The 18716-nt window shown below is 38.2% G+C and overlaps 1 protein-coding gene across 1 annotated transcript in view; it reads left to right on the forward strand.

Annotated features, from left to right (window-relative positions):
• The window catches only part of CCDC192 (coiled-coil domain containing 192), a 159963-nt gene that overhangs the window by 129234 nt on the left and 12013 nt on the right, over positions 1 to 18716 (forward strand). The gene's annotated exons all lie outside the window — the stretch shown is intronic.

Raw genomic sequence — 18716 nt, forward strand, 5'->3', positions numbered from 1 at the left:
GGTCAAAAATCTTACTTACCTGAGGTTGTTCTAGAGCATGTGAACTTATTACCTCTATTTAACTTTATCGCCCCTATCAGTCGAGACTTATGTGATTGCAAATGTCAGGAACACAAATTAAACTTGCTTAAACAAAAAAGAGGATGTATAGACTTCTGTAATAAACATCTGAGGCATGACTAGTTCTAGATGCTTGAATAATGTCAGTGGGAGCCAGGACTCTGTCTCTTGTCTTCCAGCCCTGCTTTCCTCCACAGTGAGTTCATTCTTAGGCATGTTCTTTCCCTTGCTAGATTGAGAAGGACACCAGCGGTTCCACACTTACACTGTACACTCTTTGCAACCCCAGTGGGATAAGAACTCTTAGAGCAATCTCACCTAAGTTCTGCAGTTCACTGTCTTGGAATTATTTGAATGAATCATTGTGATTGGGTGATGTCAAGTTGTGGATAGGCATGCTTGGTTCATACGGGCACCAGTGGAGCCTTGAGTAAGGTCAGCTGCACCCCAGTCATATAGCCTGAGAGCAAAAACGGGAGATTACCCAAACAAAATTGGAATAGTATTGCTAAGAATAGGACTACCTGACAGAAACAGACAAAAAAATAGCTGTCCACTACAAACAGAAATGCTAAAAATTTGATCTCAAGTTTGGTCTTATGTGACCAAATTATAAACCAATAATTTCTAAAAGAAATAAAATCCAAAGAAACAGAAACTTCTATTGAAAACTGTTTTGTATGAGGATGTAACATACAGCATAGGAATATGGTCAATAATATTGTAATAACTTTGTATAGGGACACATAGTTACTAGACTTATCCTGGAGATCATTTCATAATACATGCAAGTGTCAAATCACTACGTAGTACATCTGAAACTAACACAATATTGTACATCAACTATATTTTCAATTAAGAAATAGAGTATCAGAACCCTCACAAAAAAAGGAGCAAAAAATATAAATAAACAATGCCAACAAAAAAGAAACCCGTTTTGTTCTAAGGAGACAACTAGTTATTAATATCAAATGTAAATGAGTGAATTTCATCATGATAAACAGTAGCTATTATAGGTAGAATAATGACCCCCACCTAAATGCCCTCATCCTAAACCCTGGAACCTATGAATATGTTACCTTACGTAGAAAAAGAGACTTTGCAGATGAATTTAATGTTAAGGACCCTGAGATGGGGAGAGCATCCCGGATTATCCAAGTGGACCTAATGTGATCGCAAGAGTCCTTAAAAGTGGAGAACCTTGCCTGGCTGTGGTCAGAAGCTGTGATCATGAGGAGTGAAGGGAGAAATGCAACATTACCGCTTTGAGGGTAGAGACAGAGGAAGGAAACCAGGAGCCAAGGAATGTGGGCAGACTCTGGAAAATGGAAAAGGCAAGAAATGGATCTAAAGCATCCAGAAGGAATGTAGTCCTGCCATCGTCTTGATTTTAGCCTGGTGAGATTTATGTTGGACTTCTGACCTACAGAATTGTAAGAGAGAAAATGCATGTTGTTTAAGCTGCATTTGTGGTAATTCATTACAGCAGCAATAGAAAACTAATGTAGCAGCTATTTTGGCACTATCTTACATCGTGTGGTCTCAATTCTCAGGACAGCATCAGTTCAGACCACTTGGAACAGCTCAGACCCAAGAACCTCATTTTGGCAGAGACATTTAATGCTCACTGAATACAGATGTATCACTCCTAGCCTCTGTGCAGTTACGTAGGGTCAATATCATTTTCTCTTGTCAATGGATTATGAGCTTAAGTAACATATGTCAAGTCCCAGACAGATACAACAAAATGCCCCTGCACACCTTCCCCCCAGCTCTTTTGTTCTCTGCCTGGGAGAACTGCAAGACTCGTGTTGCGATGGTGGCGTCACAAGATGCAAACGTCCTGGATCCCTGAGACTCTGCTGGGGAGGAGCTGCCTGCAGAACCACTGGACTCACAACAGATTTTGTATGAGTGAAAGATAAATTTTCATTTTTTAAACTACTGAAATTTCCAGGTTTAATTGTTGCTGTAGCCTAACCAAGTCTATCCTGACCAGTGCACTTGCTTAGAATAAGACTATCCCAAGAGGCAAAAAATCCAAGCTATCAAGTTTAACAAAGAAACTACTTTCTAACCCTCTCTTATTAACCTATTAAATTATATCTTCTATGCCTCAATTTCCCTGTACATGCAACTGAGAGATATGTAATTTTATATAGCACTTGAGGAAAGATTCAATATTATATCAATGACTATTCCTTTCATTTCTGCTGTTTATATCATACAATGATGAATTTTAATTTAGAAAATAAAAACAAGTTTTGCATTTTATTAATAAATAATTTTTCAGTTTTCTGCCATGAACAGGTAATGATAATGCAGATATTATGCTTTCATGTCAAGCTTATATGATAGAAATGTAGTTCTATGATGAAAATTGTACTTTTCTATCAATATTTTACATTTAAGACATTTGCCAAGATATTAATTAACCTTAGTAAAACAGTCTGCTTATGGCCATCAAAAGGAACAAGAGACAAGGAAAAGTAAACTCACAGTCTGTAAAGCTTTCCTAAGAGAATTGGAATGCAAAAAAGTAAACCAAAAGCATAGTCTATTTTAAATAGAGTAATGACTTAATATTTTCCATCTAATCATCCAAGGTGATAATAACAGCTCGAGCTGTTAATAATAACAGCTAGAGCTACAGATTGCCCAATTTCTCTTCTCCATTTGATGGAAGAGAAAACTGAGGACCACAAAAATTAAGTAATTTATTTCACTAGCCAATGGGAGAGAGATAATATGTGAGAGCAAATATAAGTGTAGGTAGAAAGCAGCTATTTTGCTAGGGGAGAGCTAGATTTACATGATCAAAAATACCATCTTTTTTTATTGTGGTAAAATATACAAAACACAAAATTCACCATTTTAACCATTTTCATATGTACAATTTGGTGGCATTACATACTGTCACATTGTTATACAACCATCATCACCACTGTCTATCACCAGAACTTTCCCCTCATCCCAAACTGAAACTCTGTACCCACTAAACAATAACTCCTCTCCCCTAGCCCTCAGTAACAACTATTCCATTTTCTGTCTCTACAAATTTGACTAATTTAGGTACCTCCTACAATGCAATCATACAATATTTGTTCTTTTGTGCCTGGCTTATTTCACTAAGCATAATACTGTATCTTCAAGATTCATCCATATCATAACATGTTGTCAATTTCCTTCCTTTTTAAAACTGAGTAATATTCCATTGTATGTATACACCACATTTTGTTTAGCCATTCATCTGTCCATAGACATTAGGGTTGTTTCCTCATTTTGGCTATTTGGTAATTTAATATTTCACTTTTTGAGGAATTGCCCTAGTATTTTGCACAGAAACTGCACCATCTTCCATTCTCACTAGGCAATGTGCAAAGGTTCCAATTTCTCCCTCCATACCCTTGCCAACATTTGGTGTAATAGTTTCTCAGATTTTAGGGGTGTTTCTTCTTTGATTTCATAATAGCCATCCTAAGGGATGTAGTAGTTTTGGAAAAAATCACATCGTTTTACTACTGAGAAGCCCTACCACTGCCTTTTTATTTTAATGTGCCATTCCTTTTGAATTTGGAAATGTCTGAGCTACGACTTACAAGAGGAATCATACCAAGAACAAAGTCCAACTAGCCCACAAGTTTGCAGTCATTTTAATTCTTTTAAAGCAACAAAAATAAATAAATAAAAATAATTCATTTAGGGGCAAATTTTTTTTCAAATTTTCTCTTTTAGAACAAATTGAAGTATTTTACCTAACTTGAGACCTCAGATTTAGATTATTAATTTATCCCAAGAAATTTACATTGAAAAAATTTTGTGCATATTATAATTTTTTAGCCATTATAATTCAGTGTATCAGTATTTTTAGGTATATGACAACACATTTTAACTATTTTCTTTCTTAAGAGACTGATACAGATAGATGTTAAAGTCTGACAACTATTTCACTTTTTTACCTTAAACTGACTTAATCAACTATTTCAACTAATTAAAAATTTTACCTCAATTTTATTTCAAGAGGTTTTAAGTTTCCATTAAGTATACCACCAGCAGCTAAAACTAGTAGACACAACATGAACAATGAAATCACCAAGAATCTTTGGTATGGTGGTGACACTTCTCTAAATGGCACAACCAAGAAAATTTTTAAGAATTCTTAGCCCTTTCATAACCAGTTGAATTAATATAAAGTGACAAGCCTGATATCTGATTCAGTAACCCTCAGCATTCTGCCTTTCTAGACACAATAGGAACGGTGTAAAACTCTGCAGACTGGGTAAGCGGGTTGTAATAAATAGGAAGTATAGTTGTGAAGGAGTGCAGGAGATTATTGTCTACTCAAGGTTGGCGCTTTCTCAGAAGAGAATCACAACTCAGAGTGGTTTAATGCCATAATTTTGCTCTCCTTTAGAAGAGTCACACCACAGGATGCCTCATCTTATATACACGCTGACTATGCATATCTCACAGCTTATTCAGCTCTGGGACACACGACTTTATGGTTCTTTCCCAGGACGGATGATTATTTTGAGGAGGGAAATACTCAAAACATACCAGCAGTCTAAGCCTAGTCATCTCCCCTGGTCATGTAACTTAACAGCGCTTTAACTTGGGCCAAACCAGTTTCCCCATTAAAAACTGAAGAAATCTACAGGTTTTTACCATGAACTAAATGAAATAAAATTTATAATGAAAAGTTTTCTTAATCTTAATATTTACAGAAGTATAATGGAATAGTATTCTTAAAACTACATTACCATTCTTGTCTCATCTTTCACTTTCCCAAAACACAATACAAACTTCAACTAAATTAGCTCAGAAATAAATTTTAGCATCAATTCTTCCTGATAAAATATAGGTGCATTAGTGCTATCATATCACTCTCTCAATGAAAACTTAGAACTATCACATCAGTTTCTGACCTGAATTTTTGTAGTGGTAGAAAAATAATGTTTTGAAACACCCTCTGATATAATTTCTAATCTCAGCAATTTAGTTTTATTTTTATTTCTCCCTTGAATTTCCTTTTGCCATTAAGTATAGGCTCTGAGACTGAGGGTTACTCCTCAGGGTAGGGCAGAGTAGCAATTATATAGTACAAAGAATAATTGTTTAACTTTGGCATTCAAACTGAGATTTTTAAGTTCTAAAGGGAGGTCACGTGCATGCATCCTCTACAAGTGGTTGTGCTTTTGTGTACTTTACTGTACAGTATTGTATAGAGTACAATATCTTTATCTCAAGCCCAGGATGTCTGGAGGCAAGCGTAAAAGCAGCGATGATGTAGCTGGTACTACTGTACTTTTCAAGGTATACTGTACTGTAAGATTAAAAATGTTTTCTTTAAAAAAAAAGAAAGAAAAAAGAAAATCAGGCTTTGATAAGGAAGAATAATTTTGTCAGACTCTCAAAATCATATGTTTTATAGGTTGAGTCACATGAAATTTCTAATATTTAACCATTTTTTACCTACAAAAGTGGAAATTTATTATTATTCAACCTATAATATATATCAAAAACCCAAGCTTGGAGAAGTGGCCCTAGATTACGTTATAGAGAAGGAAGGGAGATCATGCAATTTGATGCAAAACAAAAACAAAAACAAAACCTAATTCTTTAATATTGCTGGGAGGAGGAGACAAAGACGAAAAAGAGAGAAAAGGTCTGTCAAGACAGAGACAAGGTCAAACCTCTGGGAGGAAGCAATGGGCAGTGGTATAAACACCCAGTTAAATTGTGGGCCAATTCACCGCTTCACCACATAGAGCCTGAGGAGTTTGCCCTTCGAGATAGCCCATGCTGACTGGCCAGAAGTAGGAGCACTTCTGGTTCCCAGATGTCACACATACATACCATCAAGGAGATACGCAAGTCAGTGTGTCTCCTGACTAGGGTAGGGGGTAGGGGCAAAAGCTGAGACCTGAAGAGGTCTAGGGTTGGGACAAGGAGATGCCATGAAGACCTAGAGAAGATGGGCTATGTCAGAAACCAGGGCCTTCCATGTCCAGTTCCAGAGCAACATCTAAAAAGCAGGTGAAAACAGCCAGAACTCAACAGACACCAATCAGCAAAGAACACAGGCAAACCTTGGGACAGTACTGACCACAGGGGACCACACAAGTACCAGGCATCTTTCTGCCAAACCCTAGCAGTATGGTGTATGAACTTCTAAATGAATTTATCATGGAAAATTATAGGAGAAGGTGGGTGAAAAGACCCCAGAGCTGACTAACCTAAATCCGGTTGGGATTGAGAAGTCACTGTTTTAAACTGCAAGGACGTAGTCACCCTATGTGGGCAAGTTCAAGTTCACCTTTCCCCCCTGCTACCAAGAGAAAAAAGGAGACCAATAAAAAGAAGAAATCAGTTAAATTTTGAGGTATGCCACACTAGATTTGGACAAACATGTTCTTTGAAATGGATTGCATTTAGGAAACATTTTTTTCTATTTTTAACATTTGCAACTTTTAAATTTGCTACCTAATTTGCAGTCTTTTGTGCCCTTAGTATATGATGGTCCCAATCTCAACAGCTATAAAACTGTAATGTTAAACAATTTGTCCATTGTTGCTGGCTAGTTAACGAAAGAACTAGAAGCAGCACTCGTATTTTCTGACACCTGGTCTCTTTCTAATAAAGAGATGGTTTTTGTTTGTTTTAAGTTTTAGCTGTAAAGTACCTAAGACAATGATGCACTGAAATTTACTGAACTAACTGGTAAATGACATCTTTTATTTTTTTAAGTTTTCTGGTCAAGGTAGAGAAATAGAAAAGCTCAAAACCTGATAGAATGGTTTATATATACTTTTTTACTTCTCAGAGAAGACCAGAATCGCAATTCAGCTCTAAGATGTTTTTTATTGCCTCGCCTATGAAAAAGCATCAATATTAGGATCCAATTTCAGTATTTTCAAAATGTGTTCATTTTAGTTTGGCACAGTTTCCTCATTTTCTCTGTGCCTGCCAAGTCAAGCACCTGGGTGAAAGAGACATGTCAAACTTAGACAAACCAGAGGGAGTGCCTATAAGAAGACGAAAATAATCAGAATGTGTTACAAAGAAAAGTTGATCTTCCTGAGTCTCCAAAGCTTCAAAGTGATCTCAGATCTGCATCTTCTGCCTGAGGTTACGGGCTAGATAGACCCTTCCTGTCTTGTTTGTACATCTGCAAAATGATATGTGCCTTTATGGCTTTCCAGGTGATGTATTACAAAATCCTCTAACTGCCTTTAAACTGGGTCACTGTCTAGTGGATCCCTAGAAGCCCTTGGCATGCTCACTAAATAGAAAATTCAAAAGTTCAACAGGCAAGAATGGGTGGCAGCACCTTATACAGGCTTCCTAAATAATCACAGAGAACTCATGTTCAAATGAAACCAATGCTCTACACTTCTCAGGTTTGATGGTTAGTGTATCCATCTTTATTAGGGAGTGATCGATGGAGAATGAGGTAATATAAAAGGAAACTTCCAGCTGTGCTTCTGAATGGTTGGGTGTGTGATAGGGAAATCCAGACAATAATAAACTCCCAGGGCTGTGCTAGTCATTGTTCAGAACTGAATAGATATGCCGTTTAAATAGTTGTATGCAGCACAGTACCTCCAACCATTCCCATTGTTTTCCCATTTGCGTTAAACCTGGGGGGTTCTTTCCCCATGCAGGAGCCATAAGAAAGGTGGTATCCAGTAGTAAACAGTGGACCATTGACTGTCCAGATCACAGTATTTCACATGACCCCATGCACAGGCTAACAGCAGTATTCTGCCAAAGTTTGACCCATAGGGAATAGACCTTTGAGGTTGTTTAAAAGTGGCAGGCTGTGAGAGAGAAGCCTATTTCTTTTCTCGGAGTCTAATTTAGCTGGAAAATGGAGACAGGCAGAATGTGAGCTTCCTGGAGCTTCCTGCATTATGTAATTTCATTAGACACAAACAAACTTGCTCTCAGTGACTTATATTAGTCAACTGAAATATTTATTTTTATGTAAAATGTGACCTTTAAGCTGTATATGGCGCATCATCCAATAAGAACCCAAAATAGCTCCCAACAATGCCCCTCCACAGTCAGTCCAATCATCAGATCCAGGAACAAAGATCACTTTCTTAAATTTCACAAGGCATACCCTGAGTCCGACGGCACTGCTAAGAGTCCCAACATTGTGGCGCACCACTGTGGGCCACGTAACGGTGCACACCCTGGAGATCAGAAACCAGGTGACGCCCTGTCTCGGTCCCCAAGGAGTTCACAGGCCAGAGGAGGGGTCAGAGATTTAGACGGGCAAATGCTAACAATAATCCACAGTGCGCTGATGGCTGTCGAAAACCTGCTGCTACTGTGTAAATTTGGGAGGTCCTCGTGATTCTGGACATGTTACCACTTACTTATAATCTAAATGGACCCTAAAACTATACCCTCTCCTATAACTTGATCACAGGGAACTAAAACAGACACAATGTATTCCTCTCAGCACCGTCAGTTGGTGTGCCCCATAATGTATATGTATTTATTGATAGAAATAGAGATATAGAGGGAGAATTTTTTTCTTCACGGTCCACAGAAGGGATGACAACATACAGTAAAACTGAGAAAGAGGGAGGGAATGAATACCACAGTTCCCTATTTTTACCTTATTTCAAGCCCTTCACCCATTATTTTAAGACCTATACCCCGGGACTTCCCTGGTGGCACAGTGGTTAAGAATCCGCCTGACAAAGCAGGCGACACGGGTTCAAGCCCTGGTCTGGGAAGATCCCACATGCTGCGGAGCAACTAAGCCCGTGCACCACAACTACTGAGCTTGTGCTCTAGAGCCCGCGAGCCACAACTACTGAGCCTGCATGCTGCAAATACTGAAGCCTGTGCTCCTAGAGCCCGTGCTCCGCAACTGCAATGAGAAGCCCACGCACTGCAATGAAGAGTAGCCCCCGCTCGCCACAACTAGAGAAAGCCCGCGCGCAGCAACGAAGACCCAACGCAGCCAAAAAAGAAAAAAGACCTATTCCCACTTAGTTACCCACCCACCACCTCAACCTCTCACCAAAAAAAGTTTTTGTCAGCAAACAATATCCAGCGTGAAATGTCACTGACCTGAGACGGTGTCTTCAGGCTGTTCTTCCAGGAGCCCCCTTTTAAAGCATAAATTGCGCACCCTCATTAACAGCATACAACAATGGCTTATAAAGCTGTTTTCCTGTTATCTCCAGTGTGAACATGTTCCTGGGTTTAGGAAAAAGAGAAGTGATATTTTACTGTTTTCTTTTTTTTAATTGAAGTATAGTTGATTTACAATGTGTTAATTTCTGCTGTACAGCAAAGTGATTCAGCTATACATATATATACATTCTTCTTAAAATTCTTTTCCATTACGGTTTATCACAGGTTATTGAATATAGTTCCCTGTGCTATACGGTAGGACCCTGTTGTTAACTTTTTTAAGTGTGGTGGTTAAAGGTTATACCAAAGAGCTTTTGAAACTTAAGTATCCCAGGAAGCCAAGGGCTTCTGCCTTTACAGAAACCACGGGAGAAAACTAGCTCCTAGGTAATGAAAATCTTCTTGAAAGGGATGCGGGCAGTCAGTCTCTTGTCTTAAATGGATTCCTTTTGGTGATAAGGAAGTATTCCTTGGAGCCATCATATCTGAGACACCCAGGATTGCTCCGGAGGAGGGACTCTCCACTCTCTGTTTAGATTTTTGTAAGCAACTGAAATTTCTGCTATAGTTTTTCCTCTTCTGTTCAGCTCTCAGTGAGCTCCAGATGCTTTCAGTCGGACTTCCTAAGGTTTGCTATGTGCTACCCTGTAACCAGGTTTACCTTCTACCACAGAAGAACCACAGCCAGCTGCAGATTGCCCCACCCGTTGACACCCTGTTACTTAGGTCAAGGTTGTCTTTTAGGTTTAACACTGATTTAACACTGTGCTCTGCTTGTAGCCCTGATCGATACCAGGTTCCATCATCAAAAGTTAAACAGTCCAAACGCTCTCTCACACTGTATTGACAGCTAGCCATGGTTGTTTAGCAGCAGAGGGAATGTTCTGTTTTACACATGAACTTTCTAAGGACCACATGATGCAAGGACAAGATCAGTGTTTTCAGAGTCAAACAGATATAAACTTGAATCCCATTCAGTAATTTTCTTCTGTGACCTGGGGTAGTTCTGCAAAAGCAGATATTATGGTGCCTATGGTACTGATCAAGAAAATGAAGCCCAAAGAAGTTAAAGTAGAACACACAATGAGTAAATGGCCCAGGGAGAATTCAAATGCAGATGCCTCTTTACCATATTTCCTTCAAAACTGGGTCACTGCCTCATTGGGGCATGAATGTTCTACTTGTTTGGATTAATATCTGTTATAAACCTGCATTTACCTCTTTACTGTTGGCCTCCTTAGTAACGAAGTAGTTCTACATCTTGAGGCCTCCTTGACCGCAAAAGGGAAAGAAAACATCGTGAGGGCACTAGAAAAGAGATTTTTCAGGTTCACTCCTAGCTAGACTGCTGCTTTCTGTTAGTAATGTGAGGGAGGGCAGATTTTTAAACCCAGCTGTAGTTATTGTGGTTAAATCTGATGTGGAGATTGTCTATTTTGGAGAATTTTAAAACACATGACTTCAGACTCCCTGGAGAAAGAGAGGAAGGAGCCTTAGAAGAATTTTCTCCTGGACAACTCTGGAGATCTTAAGAGCTGTTAACAAGGATAGACCTTTTAGATTGGGATCTACCGTCAACTTTCTGGGACAAAACCAGACAAAATTGCCTAAAGACTAGACAGTTCTTCCAACCAGTGGCTCACTCATAATAATACATGTGCTGGAGGGCAAAATGGAGTTAAGAGGTTTGGCAAGACACATCCTTCTTGACTGCTTGACTTAATCCCAGGTGGAGGAAAATGGAAAAGGCAACCAGGAAAGGGGCTGAGGGGACATATACCCACACCCAAAAATTTTAGTTTGTTTTGACCTCTATCTGATGGTGTATTTGTATGAACGTGGCTAGAGAATGGGAAAGAGGGGTAAGAAATTAAAATAATTGGAGGAGGGATAGAATTATGTATCTTGATAAATGTTCCCAAACCAAAATAACTGCTCCTTGGAAATTATAGCAGATATAATAAGTAGGAGGGAAGACTGATCTGGTGATAATGAATATCATGGAGGAAATGAGTTTCACATTTTTTCAGATCTGGAGAGCTGATTGGTTCAAGATGTTTATAATTGGAGAAACTCACATCCTCACTTAATAAATCTTGCCTTACAGAGCCAGAGATGGAAATGTCTTCCACCCTCTCTGTCACTAGTACAGCTCTATAATTTCTTATCTGAAATTCGGGGGCCAAATATGTTTCAGAATGCAGAATTTTTCAAATTTGAAAGGTAATTCCAACAGGGGCGGGGATAATATTCATACTCAAATATAGTAATATTTACACTGAATGGGATGTATAAATACTATAAATAGCTTCCTATCCGTTCAGATCAGATTTTGCTGCCAGGTGAATTCAGATCAGCTCAGGTGAGATTTTGCCACCAGGTGAGCTCTGAAAAACTTTCATTTTCCAGAGCTTTTAGGATTTTGGAAATAGAGCTATGGGATTGTGAAACTGTACAAATGAAAACTTCTACTTGACCATTCTGCTAAATAGAAACATCAAGTGATTTACAGGAAGATGGTGAACTTTGATTTGGGGAATGTGATTAGAAACAGTAGGTAGACATTAATAATGACATAGTTAACATTTCTTGCACATGTGCCAGGCATTATTCTAAGATTTCAACATGAATTAACCCAGATAAGTCTCTTATAATTCTATGAGATACTGTGTTGATGTATTGATAAGCCTAGTTACAAATGAAGAAACTGAAGCACAGAAAGTTTAAGTAACCCTGCACAGCACACAGCAAATGAGCAGAGGGGCCCTGATTTGAACACAGATTGCTCCCTTCTCTGAATATTTATACTACAGTTTTATATTCTACACAAAGAAGACAGTTCTTATATATCATTCTATTCACATTCGTCTCACCTGTAGGAAACTAAGGGGTGTATTTTACATTTAAAGTTACTATAATGTTTCTCAAGATGCTTGCTTTCATCATGAAATGTCTTTTGTATTAGGGCATTTGTAATTCTTTATCTTGAAACTGAGTCAATTAACAGATTATTGACATAAACAAGTTTACTGTGAGTAATGTAAGAGGAATTGAGCATTTACGTTTTTCCTTGAAGGTAGAGACTGATTTCTAGTCACTGTTTTATCCCTAAGGCCTATCTTCGAGGTTTGTGTATAATAGGCACTTGGTTAGATGAAATCAATGAGTTCAAATCTCCAAACCCCCCCCCCAAACCAAATGAATCCCACTCAAAAATGATAACTTGTATTATTCCATTTATTTACATTTTTCTCTTCATTGATGTTAATTCATTAGAATTTTTAATGCGATCAAAACTTTATGTTGATTGGTTTTTATATAGAAGTATAGCATTAACGGATGGGAGGTAAACCACTTTGCATTTGGTCGAATGTAAATATTATTTTAGCTGGGCTCCACTGACTCCTGGCCACGCTGATACGTACGTGTGTTTACAGTGTACATACGCACATGGAATGTGTGACACATCCAGATAGCATCAGGCCTCACACAAGCAGCGCTTGGGAAATGGTGCTGCCTATGCAGTTTTACCACTCCAAATACTGCATCGCTACAGTCAGGTGCTTCCACCTGGTCTCCATGATGAAAGGATTGGGACTGCCAGAAGCCATCCTATGAGCCATACTGTATACAGTTTTCTAAATTTACCTCAAGCAAACTGTTCAGTTTCTCCTATTAAATTTTCGATCCTATTCATTAAGGAATTTGTGGATGAAAAAACAACTCCTTCCTGGCGCTGGCCATATTTTGCACCATTGCCATGGCTCCACAGGATTCTCCTATGTCTTGCACTGTTCTAGTTTCAGACTTGAATGGTAGAGTCACTTTTTTCAGGGCTTCTGTACTCACACAGAGAATTCTCAGTCTGTCTATCTGCAGTTGTTCAAAGTTCTCTCTCAAAGCACAAAGTTTATTCCATTGAGGTTCTATAGCAGATTCTACTTTGCTACTGTATAGGACAGTGCTGGGACTTTAGAGAGTTACTTTTTTCCAAAGCATCCTCTGCAAAATTACCCATAACTGCTCATTCTTATAGCTTTCCCCTCTGCTGCGGTGCCGTTCTAGATCTCCCTCTCCCTCTCTCCTTCCTTCTGTCTCTTTGTCCCTCTGTACTTCTATCTATTCTGTACTGCAGGGGCCAGATGGGCTACCTTGACAGAGAGTGCAGCTTTCAGGTGGGGTAAGTCCAGACAAAGGACTCCCCATTGAATAGTAGTCATTTACCCTATTTCTTCCTGTGTCACGTTATCTACTTCTTCTCTGGATATTCTTGGACCACACAGACATATCCGTACACATGCAGAGATACACACGCCTGCACTCCTATACCATCCCTGCCAAGAGATGATAATTTGAAGATTTACGCTGTCCTATTGGCTTTACAAACATTTATTAAACCAGCCATTAACATAGAATCATTTTTAAGAATTTATTTTTCGATATTAACTGAAATTCTTCCTTGGCAACTTTCTTATTTCCCCCATATGGGAGACTCATATTCATATGCAAATATGTAACTTTGTGGTTTATCATCAATAGGGTTCATAAATTCCAGGAAGCTGAAAAATACTAAAGAAGTATTACCCAAGTTATTTCTGCTCACCCTTTGGCTGATTTTTGGCAGAAAAGATTGACAAGTAGTTTGGGGGGCTACTAATTAAGGAGGGAGATACTAAATAAGCCATTCACTCCTACCATTCATCTGCCAAAGAAGACTGAGTCATAATCACCATCGTCGCCTCCAATTTCATGCAACAAGATCTGGCACTTACCATGTACCCACTACTGAGGAATATAGATGTAGAATGGGCTGTTATACCAGGTTTAAGAAACTTAAACACCAACTTGTAAACTAACAACACATTAAGTCCCAAAACAGTTTAGAATATATGCCCAGAAGTCCAAAGTCCCTAATACAGTCATAGAATCCTAGAGTCAGGAAAGTCTTTCATTGATTATATAGACTGACATTTTTGTTTTATAAATGAAGAGGCTGACACACAGAGAGGCTGATTTGTCCAAGATTTTAGGAAATTATTGCAGTAGCCACCCAAGTAGCGTAGGCCCTGAGCCCTCCCTCCCTCCCTCCCTCCCTCCCTGCGCATCTTTTGGGAGCTGCCCTCTCTTTCCATGCTGAATCATAAAATTCACTTTTTGGCTCTTACACACTATTAATTTATCCAAGGGTATATTTTAGAATGTACGAATATATATTTTTTCTAGTCTGTGATGTATATAGTAGACGTTTTAGAAATGTTGACATTCCTGGCATTAAACATCACTGTGTGCTAAAAAAGTACATGCCACTAAAAAGATTTCTTCTTATTTATTTAGATTTTTAAAGTCTCTTCAAATGATAAACAAATATCAAAGCCAAATTTGGTTTTTTGGGGGGGAGGGGTATTTTTATTTATTACCTGTTTATTTATTTATATTATTGGAGTACGGTTGCTTTACAATGTCGTGTTAGTTTCTGCTGTACAGCAAAGTGAATCAGTTATACATATACACATACCCCTCTTTTTTAGACTGTCTTCCCATTTAGGTCACCACAGAGCCCTGAGTAGAGTTCCCTGTGCTGTACAGCAGCCTCTCATTAGTTCTCTAGTTTATACATAGTAGAGCATACATGTCAACCTCAGTCTCCCAGTTCATCCCACTTCCCCCCTAACCTTGGTAACCATAAGTTTGTTCTCTACATCTGTGACTATTTCTGTCCAAGCCAAATTTGAACCTAAACTAATTCTGCATGAGTTCTTTAGCCAAAAAATAATTAACTCAATTTCCCCAATATCAAAATTTCACCGTGAATAACTTCTTCATCTTTTTCAAAACCAATAAATTCCATCCAAAACAACCAGTTTCTTATTCTGCTAGAATTTTAATACTGGTGTGGCTATTACTAGATGTTTCCTATAAATCTGATTTTTATGATTTGCTTTATTTTAAGCTGTCTTCCAGACAATGATTATTTAATTTATTGGAACTCTTGCTAGGGAAATAGCTGCAATATGAAACTCATAATAATTGGGAAAGGTCTTTATTTCCTCAGTATTCATTCATCCATTTGCTGGTCTGCCTCACTTCCTTTCACTTCTGTCAGAAAATCACTGTCATAAATTATGTTGCTTTAAATGCATTACAATGTTAGAAGCTTAAAAGTCAATTGTATAGCCCACCCACTGGTTCAGAGATGAGCTTTTTGTAATCAAATATGAGCCAGTGAGGGATATTTGCTGAGGCTTATGGGAAAGAAAATCCTCCTACTTTTCTGTGTTGATACAGGTAGACGCTCTCTTTGACATTAGATAGAAGGAGGTTTATCCCTGGAAGACAGTGGCAATCATCGGCTACCAGAATACTACCAGGCTTAGGAAGAAGCTGACATTATAAAGAAAAAGCAGAGAGGCCAAAAGATCTCCAGCTACATTCCTGGGACTACTAGTTTAAGTCTTGCCTTAAACTAGTCCTATCTCAATACATTCATTCTATTATGTAAGCCAGTTAGAGTTGGGCTTTCAGGTTTTTTGCAACAAAAGTAGTACTGAATGCCACACTACTATTGGCATTTTGTATAACAATTTTATTCACTATGGTAGACACTATTAGTCATCTACACACGTCAAAAAAAAAAAAACAAAAACACTATTCTTCCTCCTTCTTAACGGAATCCCAGTTTTATTAGTAATTTAGGCAGATAATGTGTTTCAAAGGTCCTCCCCACCCACCCTAAAATGTTAATGTTTATTAGTCTTAACCAATAATGGGGATTCTACTTCTGCGTCAAGGGCTACTTTAGGAATGTGATATGAACCATAGACAAAGACACGTAAGGTAAATCTGCTGTGAGCGTCATGGAAGATTTCCTAACTCTTAAAAAGACAAGACTTTCCTTTGTCTTCCAACTTTTAGACAATGCCCTGTAAAGAACAGCCACCTTGCAAATAAGAGGGAGAAACAAGAGAATCTAGGAGAAGCCAACCTGGCTTCCGTGAGCCACAGAATGAGCTAACTTGGAATTCCCCAGACTTCACCTTACGTGCAATAATAAACTCCCCATTGTCTAAGTTGCTGCAAGTCACATGTCCTGTTATTCCAAGCTGAAATCACCCTGACTGATATATTCACAGACGGTATTGATTCTTTGAAGTTAATCTCAAGTAAAAATCACCTTACATGATTGACTAAATCCATTCTGAGTCTTTAAAAAAACAGAAACTTTTACAATTTTAGGCACACTTTCTCATTTGAAGGTTCAATTTAAGTGGTTTAAAGAATAGAAGTTACCAAATAATACATAATACAGATTAAATTTAAATAATTTCTATATCTTAAACCAGAGACAAAAACGAGAACTTGGCCTGCTGAAAACGAACGTGTCACTAAGCATTTGTTTATCCAGGTGGTTAGAACCTAGAGACACTGGGAGGGTCATCTTGGAAAGTGGCCAGAACAAATGCCCACAAGTCTTAATGGTAATCTTGCTGCCAATTCCTAGGATTCCTGTTATCTTAGCATTTTTCTGATCAGAAATTAATAATAGATGAAAACAAAAAAGAATGAGACACCTGGCTTGTTATTTTATTCTTGTAAAGCCAGGAATATTCCATAATCAATTGAGAAGTGCTCAGAAAATGACCCCTATGGATATGTTGTGACCTCAGATCAGGAGGATATGCTAATGGGCCAAGGCTTGCATGGATTTTCATGAATACCTGACAGCAGAGGTGGAGTGGAGTGATAAAATTGTAAAGTGGCCTGCATACTTCAGATCTGGTCCTATATAAGGATTCTAGTGGCATCAGTCATAATAACAGAAACAAAACATAAAGATTTATTCTCCTTTGTTATGATTGCTAAACAAGTGCTTAGTAAAATGACATAAAGTAAGTGTTCTGTAAATGTTCATTCTTTCCCCACTTCCTTTTCCCCCCCTCCCCTCTTTTCTCTCTCTTACAAGTATGGAGGAGGGGGCTATGGAAAAAAGAAAAAAGTGAAATCATAGTTATGGAAGTTCTTTGACATCCCTAAAAATTATAAGTATTATTTTTCCAAAGTTTATGTACAATACATCCAAAATATATATAAAATTTCCTAGTATCAGGATGGAAGCATTTTGCTAAGTGTTTCACTAGTCTCCTAGACGATTTTTTATGCTTCTCTAAAGTGCCTTGGACTTAAGCCCAACCTGAAAATAGCTCCTTTACCATTAGCTTTGATCATGTTCTCAAGGCGTATAATTTACGTGACAGAGTAGGTGACTAATGAGAAAACGTCTATGAATTTGCACGAAATATCAGAAGATTTCCTAAATAAAGAACAGCTTGTTTGAGTTCCCTCTTGGGGAATTTCTCCATCGCTTTTGAATTATCTTTTGTAATTTCAAGATGAAATTACATCTTGAAATTTCAAAAAAATAAAATCAAGCTGATAAAATTGGAATGGCATTCCACTGGGAGGAGGAAGTGAAAGAATCATGCTCCACAGGCTGTCCTCAGGAACAGAACATCTTTATGTCACCAGTTTAACTTAACAGAGGTGCGCCTGGTCCCCACCCATCCCTGGGTCAGGTACCGTTAACTGTTAATAACTTACTATTGTCTAATTTCTGTGAAATTTAAACTAACACCAATTGCACAAAAAAAAAAGTGAAAGAAAAAGTTAATAAAAATAAAGGTAGGTACAATTACTTGTATAGGAGGTAAGACTGATAAGCAGTATTTGTTTCTGTAATTCCTCTCAAGTGTACAAGGGCCTCCCTCCTTTGATATTTTCTTACGCATTTCAAATCTACTATTGCTTCTCATGCACTTAAACCACTTTTATGGTTCGTTCCCTAAAACGCACTTTTCACTTGGTCTCTTCTTAATTGGACCCTGTAGATTCCAGCAATAAATGTCCAAGTGCTCAGGTGTACCACTCTAAAGCCCATATGTATCACCTGATAAGCTGTCCCCAGCAGCTTGTTAGTTCCTTTTGGCCATAAAGGACTAAAACTGAGGGGCAAATAGTGGAGTTTGGAAAAGTCCTTGATAAAATAGTACCTCACAGAGATTTAAAAAATAATTTTTGCATAAGAATTACAAGGCCACGGAGGTGAAAGATGTTGCAGGAGCGTCTTGCCTGACCTCATGGGTATGGAGACAATTAGACAGAGTTAAGCATTATTTAGAGGTTTGAATCTACAGGACTTTGTGACAAGATGGATGGAAGAGGTTGGGAGTAAAGGAGAAATCTAAAGTAACTCTCAGGTTTCTGTCCTTAGCAAGTAGATGCGTGGCGATGCCATTTTACTCAGCTAGGAAATACTGGAAGGAGATCAGTTTTGTACGTTAGATAATGAGTTCAGCTGGGGACATATTTTATCTGAGAAGTTTATGAGATATCTCAAGAGAGGAGTCCAAGGTCCAGAGCTCATGTGCGACCTAGCGTTGTAAATTTGGGCATCATTTACACAAATAGATTACAACCATGGCCACAGGAGTAAATGAAATTATCTA

The sequence above is a fragment of the Balaenoptera ricei genome, chromosome 3 (assembly GCF_028023285.1).
Source record: "Balaenoptera ricei isolate mBalRic1 chromosome 3, mBalRic1.hap2, whole genome shotgun sequence".
NCBI lineage: Eukaryota > Metazoa > Chordata > Mammalia > Artiodactyla > Balaenopteridae > Balaenoptera > Balaenoptera ricei.